The sequence below is a fragment of the Ranitomeya variabilis genome, chromosome 3 (assembly GCF_051348905.1).
Source record: "Ranitomeya variabilis isolate aRanVar5 chromosome 3, aRanVar5.hap1, whole genome shotgun sequence".
NCBI lineage: Eukaryota > Metazoa > Chordata > Amphibia > Anura > Dendrobatidae > Ranitomeya > Ranitomeya variabilis.
The window spans coordinates 123,798,489-123,814,398 of NC_135234.1; the positions used below are offsets into that span (position 1 = coordinate 123,798,489).

Consider the following 15,910-nt stretch of genomic DNA (forward strand, 5'->3'; position numbering starts at 1 on the left):
ACTTCTAAAATTTTGCCCCTCATATCGTGAAACCGTCTCGGAGGCTGGACTTTCCTTCTTAATGAGACGAAGCACAGCTGTCAAAAATACCCCCTTGGTGCTGGGCCCAGCCTCCTGAGCGTTGCTTTTGTGTGTTCCGGAGTCTGCACTGTTGTGTTATCCCTTGGCCATGCGCTGTTACTGCGCATGCCCATGAATCCCAGCCCCACAGTGTCTTCTGATTTATTCACACTGCAGGGCTGGGATTCAGGGCCTTGCGCAGTAAATATCTTCGCCTCTCACTCATGTCCTTACGCCTGCTTCAGACTGTGCGGCATCAGCTGATCCCTTATCGCATGCCACGGCCGTGAAGCCGCACAGTCTGAAGAAGGCGGAAGGAGATGAGTGAGAGGCAAACAGATGCACTGCGCATGCCCATGAATCCCAGCCCCACAGTGAGAATAAATAAGACACTGCGGGGCGTGATCTCGGGCAGGGCGGTCACACAGGCGCAGCCATCCTGACAACAAATGATGTCAGAAGACGGGCAGCGCTAACTGCGCATGGCCAAGGGATAACATAACAGCGCAGGCTCTGGGACAGGTTCAAACAACGCTAAGGAGGCGGCGCACGGCGCCAAGGGGGTTGCAACGAGTCATTACGAAGGAAAGTCACACCTCCGGGATGGTTAATCGGTATCAGGGGACACATTTTATAAGTGTTTAGTTCTGCGTGTGCAATGAGTATAACAAAAAGAGCCACCTTGTCCAAATGCAGCATTTGTGCTGCACAAGGTGGCTCTTTTAGTTACAAACGCCAGGGGGGGGGCAGGTTCCCTTTAATTTTTGTTGTAGTGTCTGCGTGGCGTTTGCAGGACACGTTGCCGGCTACACAGCAGGGGAACAGCTGGCGTTACTGAACCCCACTGACACAGTGGCGAGTGTTTTTCTCTGTGCAGCCAGCACTTCCGAGCACCAACTGGCGGTGTTAGAGCCCAGGGACAACAGGAGGAGCAGAGTGTAGGCCGAAGCCTGCACTGGAGGCAGCTTATTGTCTGTTGTGTCTGTGTGGCGTTTGCAGGACACGTTGCTGGCTACACAGCAGGGGAACAGCTGGCGTTACTGAACCCCACTGACACAGTGGCGAGTGTTTTACTCTGTGCAACCAGCACTTCCGAGCACCAACTAGCGGTGTTAGAGCCCAGGGACAACAGGAGGAGCAGAGTGTAGGCTGAGGCCTAATTGGAGCAAGTTGAAAGGTAACCTTTAACCCCCCCCAGGCGTTTGTAGCTGAAAGAGCCAACTTGGGCAGCACTAATGCTGCAAAAGTTGTCTCTTTTAATTATGCTCCTTGCAAACGCAGAACTAAACACTTATAAAATGTGTCCCCTGATACAGTGAAACCGTCCCGGAGGTGGGACTTTCCTTCGTAATGGGACACAGCACAGCCGTTATTCCTACCCCCTTGGCGCCGTGCGCCGCCTCCTCAAGCATTGTTTGAATCTGTCCTGGAGCCTGTGCTGTTATGTTCAACCGTGGCCATGCACAGTTAGCCCTGCCCGTCTTCTGACATCATTTGGTGTCAGGCTGGCTGCGCCTGTGCTTCCGCGCTGCCAGAGATCCCGCCTCTCAGTCTCTTCTGATTTAATCATACTGCGGGCCTGGGATCCATGGGCATGCGCAGTGCATATCTTCACCTCAGGCTCTCACTCATCTCCCTCCGCCTTCTTCAAATGGTGCGCCATCAGCTGATCCCTAATAGCATGCCACGGCCGTGACGCCGCACACTCTGAAGAAGCCGAAAGGAGGTGAGTGAGAGGCGAAGATATGCACTGCACATGCCCATGGATCCCAGGCCCGCAGTGTGATTACATTAGTCGACACTGCGAGGCGAGATCCTGGGCAGGGCGGCCGCACAGGCGCAGCTAGCCTGACACCAAATGATGTCAGACGACGGGTATCGCTAACTGCGCATGGCCAAGGTTGAACATAACAGTGCAGGCTCTGGGACAGATTCAAACAACGCTAAGGAGGAGGCGCACGGCGCCAAGGGGGTAACAGCGCATGGCCAAGGTTGAACATAACAGCGCAGGCTAAGGGACAGATTCAAACAACACTAACGTCAATATTTGTGGGGGGCTGTCTATCCTTTGGGGATTTTCTCTGAGGCAAGATAGTTTTCCGTTTCTTTCTCTAGGGGTATTTAGTCCTCCGGCTGTGACGAGGTGTCTAGGGAGTGTCAGGAACATCCCACGGCTACTTCTAGTTGCGGTGTTAAGTTCAGGGTCTGCGGTCAGTACAGGTACCACCTTCTCCAGAGTACGTCTCATGCTGCTCCTAGGCCACCAGATCATAACAGTCCTCCACTGAACAAAGCAATGCCGCCTGTGTAGTCCTGTTACCAATTTTGAACTGCATTTAGCCTACTTTCTTATTTGGGCCTACTAACTGTGTCTGCTACTCATTACAGTTGTCCGCCACTGAACAAAGCAATGCCGCCTGTGTAGTCCTGTTACCAATTTTGAACTGCATTTAGCCTACTTTCTTATTTGGAATAGACTTTAATCCGAAAAGGAAAATATCCCACAATAATAAATAAATAAACTTCAAGCAGATAAACAAACTATTATACAACCAAAAAACTACTTGAAATAATTAAAGAAGAATCATATAAAATTTTAAATATTTTATTTAACACCAATAAAGCAATACACAAGAAAATTTAAAAACAAGAGGGGCAGTTGATGGCACTCAAAAGCAATATGAATAAATCCATAACAAATGTTTCTTTTGTAGCATTAAGTACTGGTAGTAAGAGAAAAATATTTATTTATTCCGCTATAATACCAAATTGGTATATATCCCCAGTGGGGCAAAAATAAAAGAAGGTGCAATTTAATAAATATACCAAGAAAAAATTAGTGGCATTTCAAATGCAGAAACAATCAACTTCAAGAGTAATTAGAAAGTGCATAGTGCTAGTGCATAAAGAAATGTATACTAAGCAGTACTCATAGTAAGCGTGCTGACACTGCCACCTCACACTCCAACGCGCGTTTCACACGTCTTGATCACTCCCTGAGGAAGCAAGACGTGTGAAACGCACGTTGGAGTGTGAGGTGGCAGTGTCAGCACGCTTACTATGAGTACTGCTTAGTATACATTTCTTTATGCACTAGCACTATGCACTTTCTAATTACTCTTGAAGTTGATTGTTTCTGCATTTGAAATGCCACTAATTTTTTCTTGGTATATTTATTAAATTGCACCATCTTTTATTTTTGCCCCACTGGGGATATATACCAATTTGGTATTATAGCGGAATAAATAAATCTTTTTCTCCTACTACCAGTACTTAATGCTACAAAAAGAAACATTTGTTATGGATTTATACATATTGCTTTTGAGTGCCATCAACTGCCCCTCTTGTTTTTAAATTGTCTTGTGTATTGCTTTATTGGTGTTAAATAAAATATTTAAAATTTTATATGATTCTTCTTTAATTATTTCAAGTACCGTAGTTTTTTGGTTGTATAATACTTTCTTATTTGGGCCTATATCTGTGTTTCCTCCTCACCCTGCCCATTGCTCAGCCACTGCTAGATGAGTCTGCTGGTACATTGACCCAGACCACTACATTCCCCTTGCACTCTACACAGCCATAATCTGACCCTGCTGAAAGTCAGGTTCCCCTTCCCGCATACCATACCACCTTACACGGGAACAAAGAGGAAGATGCAGATGAAAGTGCAGGTTCCTTCATCAGGTGGGGGGCCCACTCGTTGCCACTGGCACAGGGCCCCTCATAGTACGCAAAAGTGTCTCTGCCAGTGGGAGGCGCCACCCACCGTCAAACACACCGCCACACTATGAGGGGCCCTGTGCCAGTGCCAACGAGTGGGCCCCCCCTGCTTGCTCAGGATCACAGCACTTGCAAAAGTTGAAATACTTACTCTCCCTGCTCCACCGCCGTGACGTAGTCCGCATTTCCAGGGCCCACGAAAATCTTGAGCCAGCCCTACCCCCCCCCCCACAACTTTAGCCAAATGACCCCCAGTTTTCAATGCCTAACTATTATTATAAAGTAAATTAAGATTGACAAGCTTTAGTAAGAAGAATTGAGGTTTTTGGCATTAAAATGGGCACTGTAGGGTAGGTGTTTTCCTGTCCTCCACTCACTGCCGACTTTGATTCCCCATTGACTTGCATTGGGTTTCGTTTTTCAGTCGGCCCCCGACTTTAAGCAATAATCGGCCGATCTCACCCGAAACGACTTTTGAGAAAGTCGGGTTTTGCGAAACCCGACTCGATCCTAAAAAAGCAAAAGTCGCTCAACTCTACCTGCCACTATAAAGGGGCCCTGGCTTACCCTTATCTCAGGGGTACCTATAATGGTTAGGAAGCCTGAGCCGCCAGCGTATCCCTGTCTCCTGTGCAGGCCCTATCAGTGGCCCCCTCTCCTTCCCCAGGGAGGAGGACTGCACCAGTATATAAATATGACAAGTAAACAGGGTATGCAGACAAGGTAACTAAAAACTCAAACTCACCAAATGCTCAAACAGCCACAGAGGAAACACAGAGAAGGGAAGAGAGGGGAAAAACCTAGGAAGGAAAACAGGTTTAACATGCAACCAAAACAGCAGACAACAATCTCTGTAGATAAACCTCCAAGCTCCTAACACCACGCTCCTTCCCACTTCAAGCCAGGCAGCAGAACTGATCACTGACAACAGTTGTAGTCAAAGCTGAGTCTATATAGGAGAGGAGAGTACAAAAACCATTTCAGCTGAGAGACCAAGCTCTCAGCAACAAGGTTTAACTCCTGCCCTGCTGGCACAAGACAGCCAGGTCAGAATTGAGGAGTAGAGCTTCTGTTCACCGTGTGTGAACGAGGCCCAGAGTGCTGCGGTTCTCTGGAATCTCTCTGTCGCGGTAGCAGCGTGACACTGCCAGACAGCCTGATAGAGAAGTAGAGCAGGGGCCGACACCTTTGTTAGTGAAGTGCTGTGATCTGCATTTCAAAAGCAAAAGGGTTATGTAATCTAATCTGTGTAAGGATATTGCTTTAGAACATTGGCCAAAATTTGCATAACAAACACAGTTATCCCGCATGTAATCAGAGTAAATGAAGGACGGAGGAGTTTCGGTGGAGAAGTGCAGGCTCACAGGCCACTGCAATGCATGATAGAACTTGTAGTATTAGATCACAGGCTGAGGACAGGAAGTGATCGATGTAAACATCAGAGCTGCAGCTGTCAGACACCAAGTGATGCTATCTGCATGACAGGGGCAGCCATACCGCCGATGCAGCTGCATCGGGGCCCGGAGGTGGAGGGGAGCCTTTGCTGGCTTCACCACCCAGCGTGTACTGTGAGCCCCCCATACTTACCTCTTCCTCTTCCCCCGCAGGTGAGATCTCTTCCACGTCTTGTGACTCTCTGACGTCTCAGGGCAGATGGAAGAGAAAGGACTAGGAGACAAAAAGGAGCGCAATAGGGTTTTAGCCGATGATAACGGGAGAATATTAATGTGAGTCCATTCACCTGATGTGGTTGCAAATCGCAACCTGAGATAGGCACGTAAAGCAGCTGCTGCAGGTCACCGGTCACGAATGTGCCCAGAGTAAATGGAAAGTAGGAAGGAGGTGTATTCAACTGTGCTGCTGATAAGGACTGAGTTGCAGAATATCCATTGATGTTTTTATAATTCTTTTCAAATATTTCCACTCATGTTTTCAGTTTTTATTTTTTGGTTTTAATTCTTTTTAATATTTTATCAGTTTGATAATATTTACTGGTAATAAAAATGTGTTAAAAACTTTAAATAATTTCAAAACGTTAGAAATCATACAAATGTTTTAACATCAATACGTATCTGGAGTCACTATTTGAACTTTGACACAGTCATGTGCCCGGTTTGGCGGTTTTATATAAAATAAAGACTGCTTATAAGACAAACACTCTTGATAGTCACTCATAGGGTTTTGTCCTAATGAAGGGGTCATGTGTGACCTTGAAACGTGTTGACCTGTAAAACTTTTAATAAAATGTGTTGATTTTATCCTGCAACTCAGTCCTTATCAGCAGTGCAGTTGAAGACTCCTCAGGCTCGGGGCAGATGGCGCCATGACGTCACTACAGCGTGCCCTCTTCGCTGAGCAGTGCAGGGAGTCAGAAGATGCTGAGGAGACCAGCCCTATAGCGAAAAAGAGGGAGAGATAAGTATTTGATTTTTTTTTTAATTTATGGAGCACAATATGGGCCCATTCTGTGTGGAGCACAGTATGTATGGAGCACAATGTGGGGCCCATTTTGTGCGGAGCACTATCTGGGACTCATTCTGTTTGGAGCACTATATGGGGCCCATTTTGTATGGAACACTGTATAGGGTCCATTCTGTTTGGAGAACTATATGGGGCCCATTTTGTATGGAGCACTGTATGGGGTCCATTATGTATGGAGCTCTATATGGGGCCCATTCTGTATGGAGCATTATATGCGGCCTATTCTGTATGGAGCACAATATGGGGCACATTCTGAATTGAGCAATATATGGGGCTCATTCTGCGTGGAGCATTGTATGTGGCCCATTCTGTATGGAGAAACATGTATGGAGCAATATATGGGGCTCATTCTGTTTGGATCAGTATATGGGGCCCATTTTTTATGGCGCAATATGTGGTTCTCATTCTGTATGGAGCATTATATGGCACCCATTCTGTATGGACAAATATATGGGGCCCATTCTGTATGGATCACAATATGGGGCACATTCTGTATGGAGCAATATTTTGGGCCCATTCTGTATGGAGCATTATATGGGGCTCATTCTATATGGAGCATTATGTGGGGACATTCTGTATGGAGCACAATATGGGGTGCATTCTGTACTAAGCAGTATATGGGGCTCATTCTCCTGTATTGAGCATTATTTAGGACTCATTCTGTATGGAACACTATATGGGACCCATTTTGTATGGAGAATTATATAGGACCCATACTGTATGGATCACAATATGGGGCACATTCTGTATGGAGCAATATATGGGACCCATTCTGTACGTAGCATTGTTTGGAGAGCAATTTGGGACCCATTCTGTATAGAGCACAATATGGGCCACTTTCTGTAGGGAGCACAATATGGAGCACTTTCTGTATGGAGCATTATATGGGCCTATTCTGTATTGTGCTTTAAATGGGGCCTATTCTGTGTTTAGCACTATATGGGGCCCATTTTGTATGGAGCATTAAATGGGGCTCATTATACTTTATGGTTCAATATGTGGAGATCATTGTACTGTATGGAGCATTATATGGGGCTCATTGTACTGTATGGAACATTATATAGGGCTTGTTATACTGTATGGAGCAATATATGAAGCTCACTATACTGTATGGAGTAATATATGGGGCCCATTGTACTGTATGGAACACTATATGGGGTCCATTATACTGTATGGAGCATTATATGGGACTCATTATACTGTATGGAGCAATATATGGAGCTCATTATACTGTATGAATTAATATATGGGGCCCATTATCATGTATGTAGCACTATACGGGGCTCACTATACTGTATGGAGGACTATGTAGGAGGAAATTGACTTTCATAAAGAGTACACTGCTGAGGACAGTTTATACTGGTAGGATACATTTATCAATATCCCGTTTACGTCTAATACTGCAGGAACTGAAATCCTGAAACCTGTGGACCCTCAATCACCTGAATCTCCTTTGCTGTACGGTATTGTAGAATTTACAATAGATGTCACTCATATAATGTAAGATGTAAGTGAAATCGTTGGCATTGTACTATACCTATATTTCTCTGCCATATCAATGCATCATGAATCGTGGTATGTTTTAAAGGGGCCCACAAAAGTCTGTCTGTCTGCGTGTGTGGATGTTTATACATATGTGTGCATGTATGTGTGTGTATGTATGTTTTTATGCATGTGTGTATGTGTGCGTTTGTGTGTGTATGCATATATGTGTGTGGTATATGTTTGTGTGTACGTATGTCTATGTATGTACATGTGTGAGTGTGTATATCTATGTGTATATGAGTGTATGTATGTGTGTGATTTTATGTATTGTGAGGGGGTGACACTCTTAGCTGCTTCTTCAGATAGACACAGGAACACTTTGATGAAACACCTGCTGGTTTATAAACGTCAGCATACACCGAGGCAGAGTTCAGAAAAACAAAAGTAGAGCCGTCCTTTCTCTGCAGGTTCCAACCTGCAGTTAATCTGCACAGCCTTTAGCCCCCCAGGAGCTATCTGGGCGTCCTCCCCCAAGAAACACCACTGACTCTCATGGCCAGGCATTTAACAACCCGTGTGATGATCACATGACCTTGATATCACACAGGTCCTGTCAGGACTGTGCAGGTGGAGATACGGTGGGCCCCCTCATGCCCGCTCTATGGAGGTCCACTAAAACCAGCCCATAACATAGGTTCCTATTAACCCTCTCAGCACTTAGCATGCTGGAGGCAAAAACACTGGTTTTACATCACTGACCCACGTGTGACACGCATCTCCCTTCACATACTATGCCAGTGACTCGGTCACAGTATGTATATACCTACAGTATATGTGTGTGTATCTATGTGTATGTAGGTATATGTGTGTGTATATGTATCTATGGGTGAACATACAGTGATTGAAGGAAATAAGTATTTGATCCCTTGCTGATTTTGTAAGTTTGCCCACTGACCAACACACGAACAGTTTATAATTTTAAGAGTAGGTTAATTTTCACATTGAGAAATAGAATTTGAAAAATAAAATCCGGAAAATCACTGTTAGGTGTCGAGTTCCTGCCTCTGCACAGGGGGAATCTCGAACCATCTCCGCTGCGGTCTCCCATTCTTTTCCAGACGCAGTGGAGTCTGCTCAGCGGAGATGTCAGACCCAGCGTCTTGCTCAGTCTCACTCAGTGCATAGGGTTACTGCTGCTTTTCCAGCTTCTGCCATTGAAGCTAGTGCTGGGCAGCGGCGAGCAGACGCTTTTGGGACCAAGTCCTGCTTTTCCCCTTCTGAGCATGCCCAGGGCAAGATCTCCCATTGGAGATCGAGGGTCACATGCTCAGATACTGCAGCAGGTCCCATTGGTCCTCCAGGAAGGTCCTGAAGGTGCTCAACTTCTGTGGCAGCCTCCCATTCATCCTTCTGGGAAGGTCCTGTACATGCTGCAGCTATAAAAGGTTCGCATCACTGCACGGCCATGCGCTAGTGTAAACATGTGTGTGTGTTGATGTGTGAAAGTCGTTCATTAATTATCCCCTCCCTTGTGTATGACTGCTCGCGTAAGGTGGATGATTGCTATCTAGCGCCCGGCTTAGCCATCAGCACGTAACACACAAAGCAGCGTCTATTGCTGTGACTGCCAGTGCGGCGCCGTGCGCTTTCACAGCGCTTTCCTGACCCAAGCCTGGGTGGTTAGTGGCGTCCGCCAGTGCGGCACCACACGCACTCTCGTGCATCTTTATTAATATTATTTCTTTCACTCTGACACCCCAGTTGCGGTGTCGAGCGCAAGAGGTCAAAATGAACTCAAATACTGTGTCTTGGGATTGAGTTCTGAGACTCCTTGCTTGCGCTCTTGGTGTGGTACCGCGGCCCTGTGACGCAACAGGGTTTGCTTCCTTCACACAGGGTGAAGTTAACCCGTGTGTGTATCCACATTGTACCGCCATATAGTCCGTCATTACTTAGCAGCAGGTTCCATCTCTGCACGGTGGACCCCGGGCTGCGAACGCACCTTATACCATCTCTCTAATTATTTGGTGCGTTCCGCTAGCCATAACAATCACATTGTATAAATTCTAGAAATGTATTTGTATTTTGCAGTGAGAAATAAATATTTGTTCCCTCTGGCAAACAAGACTTACTTGGTGGCAAAACCCTTGTTGGCAAGCACAGCAGTCAGATGATTTTTGTAGTTGATGATGAGGTTTGCGCACATGTCAGGAGGAATTTTGTCCCACCCCTCTTTGCAGATCATCTCTAAATCATTAAGATTTGGAGGTTGTCGCTTGGCAACTCGGAGCTTCAACTCCCTCCATAAGTTTTCTATGGGATTAAGGTCTGGAGATTTGCTAGGCCACTCTATGACTTTAATGTGCTTCTTTTTGAGCCACTCCTTTGTTGCCTTGGCACTATGTTTTGGGTCATTGTCTTGCTGCAAGACCTAGCCACGATTTTTAATGTCCTGGCGGAGGGAAGGAGGTGGTCACTCAGGATTTTACAGTACATGGCTCCATCCATTCTCCAGTTGATGCGGTGAAGTAGTCTTGTGCCCTTAGCAGACAAACACTCCCCAAATAATGTTTCCACCTCCATGCTTGACAGTGGGGACAGTGTTCTTTGGGTCATAGGCAGCATTTATCTTCCTCCAAACAGGGCGAGTTGAGTTAATGCCAAAGACCTCAATTTTTGTCTCATCTGACCACAGCGCCATCTCCCAATCACTCACAGAATCATCCAAGTGTTCATTGGCAAACTTCAGATGGGCCTGCATATGTGCCTTCTTGAGCAGGGGGTCCTTGCGGCCACTGCAGAATTTTAAACCTTTACGGCGCAATGTGTTACAAATGGTTTTCTTGGTGACTGTGTTCCCAGCTGCCTTGAGATCATTAAGTTCCCCCGTGTAGTTTTAGGCTGATCTCTCAACTTCCTCATCATCAAGGATACCGGATGAGGTGAGAGTTTGCATACCCCAGATCGCTGTCGATTGACAGTCATTTTGTATTTCTTCCATTTTCTTACTATTGCACCAACAGTTGTCTCGTTCTCACCCAACGTCTTACTTTGGTTTTGTAGCCCATTCCAGCTTTGTGCAGGGCTATGATCTTGTCCCTGACATCCTTATAAAGCTGTTTGGTCTTGCCCATGTTGTAGAGGTTAGAGTCTGACTGATTGAGTCTGTGGACAGGAGTCTTTTATAAAGGTGACTATGTAATGCTACGTTCACATTTGCGTTGTGCGCCACAGTGTCGGCGATGCAACGCACAACGCAGGAGCAACGCATGCACAACGCTGCGTTTTGCGACGCATGCGTTCTATTTTTGAACGCAAAAAAAAAGCATCATGCTGCGTCCTCTGCGCCATGACACTTGCGCCAAAAAGGACGCATGCGTCCCAAAACGCAACGCAACGCATGTCCATGCGCCCCCATGTTAAATATAGGGGCGCATGACGCATGCGGCGACGCTGCAGCGCCCGACGCTGCGGCGCACAACGCAAATGTGAACGTAGCATAAGACAGCTGTCTTTAATGCAGGTAGCGAGTTGATTAGGAGCATCTAACTGGTCTGTAGGAGCCAGAACTCTTAATGGTTGGTAGGGGATCAAATACGTATTTCTCACTGCAAACTACAAATAAATGTATATAATTTATACAATGTGATTTTCTGGATTTTATTTTTGATAATCTATCTCTCAATGTTAAAATTAACCTACCCTTTTTTATGTCTTTGTCAGTGGGCAAACTTACAAAATCAGCAAGGGATCAAATACTTATTTCCCCCGCTGTACTTGTTTTTGATTCATGTATGATACTGTAATTGTAAAGAATAAGAAAATCAACCAGGCTTTTAAAAGGGTTATTGACCAAATAATCAAGTTCTCTCCAATCCATAGGATCCAACCACTGCCCCTTCCTCCAGAGATTCTGAGAACAGGGGTCTGCAGTCTTGTCCTGGATGGAGCAGATATATATAGAGCTGCAGAGCGCCGTGCTCGCTATTTCCATGAGTTCCATAGACAATGACTAGAGCAGAAGTGAAGCATGTGGCCCTCCAATCTATTCAGACATATACGGTAATTTAATATATAATATATACATTGGGATTCGGTTGGGCTCAGCAGAACTGAATCCTAACATAGATATATATCTCCATCTCAGTAAAAAATTTTTTTTATATTTTTAGAAGTGTGGGGAGGCCCAAATAGAACTTTTGCTATGGTGCCCTGTGAACTTTGCTTGCAGGGTGGTGATAGTGAGGGTAATCTGGCCTGTTGCTCAGAGCCCAAGGCTCTGGGAGTCCCATGGCCAGATTGTCCTCATCATAATCGGCACGCTGGGCAGGGAGAGAGGCCCAGACATGTTTCTTCAATCACTTGTAGGTCCGCCCCCTGGACATGTATGAGTCTGCTCAGCTTCTCTATATTATCATTTCCATAGATCACACTGCCCGTACAACGTGACAGGTTCCCTTTAACGTGTAACTGTCATTTGAGGTGAGCAGGCAGCAGGATGTCTGTGCTGCCTCTAGCTCCTCCCTCCTCCCCGCTCCATAGACTCTCATGAGCAGCAACTATTATCTCATTGGTTATTAACATGGAAATCTGTAGTTACTGAATAAAGAGTTTACCTGTAAATTCAGAGTGAAAGAGCAATCCAGAAGGCGTAAGAAATAGATTTGAATAATTTGATACTGGAAGATCCACAATATTATGTTACACCCCTCATCTGCTGCAGATTATTACTGTATAGATAATAATCACTTTTATTATATAAAATATATATTTTTTCTTATAGTATATACGGTAAGTGTTGCAGCTACATATAGAAAACTGAGCCTTGATTGGATGTTGATCAATGACATCACAAAGGGATGGAATTCTATGCATGACATCACAATGGGATTCTGTTCTTTAGGAGCCTCAGCGCTGAGGTCAGGCCTCTCATTCCTGCCGCAGCTCTACACAGAGAGGAACACGACTCAGACCAGGAGGAGAAACCATCATGAGATGTCACAGGCGGTCCCGATCATCACAAGCAGACCACAAGTCATGACCTTATCAGCCTCCATGTTGTTTGGCACATTTCTTGTAGCCGGACTGAGAACATTTGCTGAAAAGTGGAGAACAATGATTAGGAATTGTACCTTCCAGTACAGGACATCAACCACAGCAAAAGGTTAGTGACTCAGAAGAGAAAAACATAGCGGGGGATTTATGAAGACCGACATGTTATACGCTCGTCTTAAACCAAAACTCTCCTGCGGTGAGGTGGGCAAAATTAATTTGGCCTATCTGTGGGCCATCTATGCACCAAAATGTACGAATTCCCCCAGTTATGAGCTGGCCTAGATTTCAGCTACAATGGACACCAGTTATGCGGAAAACCTATTTATAAGCAGCTAGTGTGGAAAGTACTTATAATACTTCCCAGTTCAATGAATACAGGGGTCCCAAAGGCAAAGACCACATGAATATGCGCTTTCTTAAAGGGGAACTGTTCTTTTCAGTAACTTGTTAGAATGATCTGCTTTGTGTGTATGAGATCCAACACTATTTCCGGTCAGTATATAACTTGTGTCCGCACTGGTTCTCCAGTTTTCCCCTCTGAAAGCTCATTCTGTAATATGCAATTGACTGTAAGCTTCTAGGAGGAGACTCGCCAATATAATGTCTCCAATACACTAAACACACAGAAAAGAAGATTTCCTTCTCTCTTTCCAGCTTTTGGCAGCACACAGACATGTTAATAGATCTGACCAGCTGGCTGGGACTCATAGAGCAGGAGGAGCTGATCATATTTCTATACATTGTTGTGGGAAACGTTTCAGTAAAATTAGCATTATATTCATTGAAATCCCTGATGTTTACATACAAATATCCCAGTGTGTGGTGCTAGTAGTGATTGGCAGTCTTCCCTGTATGATGGTGCATGCAGAAACAGCTGTCAATCACTTGTAGGTCCGCCCCCTGGACATATACGAGTCTGCTCAGCTTCTCTATGTTATCATTTCCATAGATCACACTGCCCGTACAACGTGACAGGTTCCCTTTAACGTGTAACTGTCATTTGAGGTGAGCAGGCAGCAGGATGTCTGTCCTGCCTCTAGCTCCTCCCTCCTCCCCGCTCCATAGACTCTCATGAGCAGCAACTATTATCTCATTGGTTATTAACATGGAAATCTGTAGTTACTGAATAAAGAGTTTACCTGTAAATTCAGAGTGAAAGAGCAATCCAGAAGGCGTAAGAAATAGATTTGAATAATTTGATACTGGAAGATCCACAATAATATGTTACACCCCTCATCTGCTGCAGATTATTACTGTATAGATAATAATCACTTTTATTATATAAAATATATATTTTTTGTTATAGTATATAAGTGTTGCAGCTACATATAGAAAACTGAGCCTTGATTGGATGTTGATCAATGACATCACAAAGGGATGGAATTCTATGCATGACATCACAATGGGATTCTGTTCTTTAGGAGCCTCAGCGCTGAGGTCAGGCCTCTCATTCCTGCCGCAGCTCTACACAGAGAGGAACACGACTCAGACCAGGAGGAGAAGCCATCATGAGATGTCACAGGCGGTCCCGATCATCACAAGCAGACCACAAGTCATGACCTTATCAGCCTCCATGTTGTTTGGCACATTTCTTGTAGCCGGACTGAGGACATTTGCTGAAAAGTGGAGAACAATGATTAGGAATTGTACCTTCCAGTACAGGACATCAACCACAGCAAAAGGTTAGTGACTCAGAAGAGAAAAACATAGAGGGGGATTTATGAAGACCGACGTGTTATACGCTCGTCTTAAATCAAAGCTCTCCTGCGGTGAGGTGGGCAAAATTAATTTGGCCTATCTGTAGGCCATCTATGCACCAAAATGTACGAATTCCCCCAGTTATGAGCTGGCCTAGATTTCAGCTACAATGGACACCAGTTATGCGGAAAACCTATTTATAAGCAGCTAGTGTGGAAAGTACTTATAATACTTCCCAGTTCAATGAATACAGGGGTCCCAAAGGCAAAGACCACATGAATGTGCGCTTTCTTAAAGGGGAACTGTTCTTTTCAGTAACTTGTTAGAATGATCTGCTTTGTGTGTATGAGATACAACACTATTTCAGGTCAGTATATAACTTGTGTCCGCACTGGTTCTCCAGTTTTCCCCTCTGAAAGCTCATTCTGTAATATGCAATTGACTGTAAGCTTCTAGGAGGAGACTCGCCAATATAATGTCTCCAATACACTAAACACAGAAACACTCGTTTCAGTAAAATTAGCATTATATTCATTGAAAATCCCGAATGTTTACATACAAATTTCCCAGTGTGTGGTGCTAGTAGTGATTGGCAGTCTTCCCTGTATGATGGTGCATTCAGAAACAGCTGTCAATCACTTGTAGGTCCGCCCCCTGGACATATACAGTATGAGTCTGCTCAGCTTCTCTATATTATCATTTCCATAGATCACACTGCCCGTACAACGTGACAGGTTCCCTCTTTGGAGTAAATCTTCCTCTATGTTACAGAATTGCTTATTTTCATGAGTACTATTGATTTCTGAAATAAAAAATTAAAATAGCGATTACAGTTTAAGGTTCTAAGCACATTATACAGTAGGTCTATACAATGTTCTATTCATGAATAGCGAAAGTTGATATGTTACCAAGTTTCTTACTCATTTATTAGTATTGTGTTATTCAATTTTTATATGGTTGTCCAGGATTTGTAAAAAATGGCTCTTGGAAGAAAAGGAGGTAAAAACGAAAACCCGAAGATCGCGTGGCGGTGAGCGGGTTAATGTGTGTGTTCATTTAATGTAGTGTGAGCGTATAATATACTCTCCTACCGCTTTTGGTGTCCAGTGCCGTTGTTCTCTGCTTCTCAGTGACCTCACTGACCTGCAGACTGTCCGGGTCACCCTGTGCTCTGCGGGTAATATACAAGATAGGTAACCATTTTTGGTTATTCCCTACAATTTCAAGATATACCAGTGATATGGTAATTTTTAGTGATATCGTAAAATAATAGGGTTGTAATAGACAATCTTCAGTGTCATGTATTACTTCTTTAATCTTCTAAGTACATTATAGGTCAAGAGTATTTTCTAATCAAGTATATCTAAAACGTATACGTTGCCAAGTTTTCTACTCATCCATTAGTATTGTG

General features: G+C 44.6%; 1 long non-coding RNA gene across 2 annotated transcripts in view; it reads left to right on the forward strand.

Annotated features, from left to right (window-relative positions):
* LOC143818002 (uncharacterized) overlaps positions 1-15,672 on the forward strand; it is a 35,347-nt gene extending 19,675 nt beyond the window's left edge. Inside the window, exons 3-7 of one of the 2 annotated variants that reach the window (XR_013224252.1) lie at positions 7,668-7,768; positions 11,629-11,808; positions 12,650-12,910; positions 14,223-14,483; positions 15,465-15,672. This is a non-coding gene — a long non-coding RNA (uncharacterized LOC143818002). The remainder of the gene's footprint in view (positions 1-7,667; positions 7,769-11,628; positions 11,809-12,649; positions 12,911-14,222; positions 14,484-15,464) is intronic. The other variant, XR_013224253.1, reaches the window with a different exon arrangement.
* Positions 15,673-15,910: the final 238 nt, after the last annotated feature.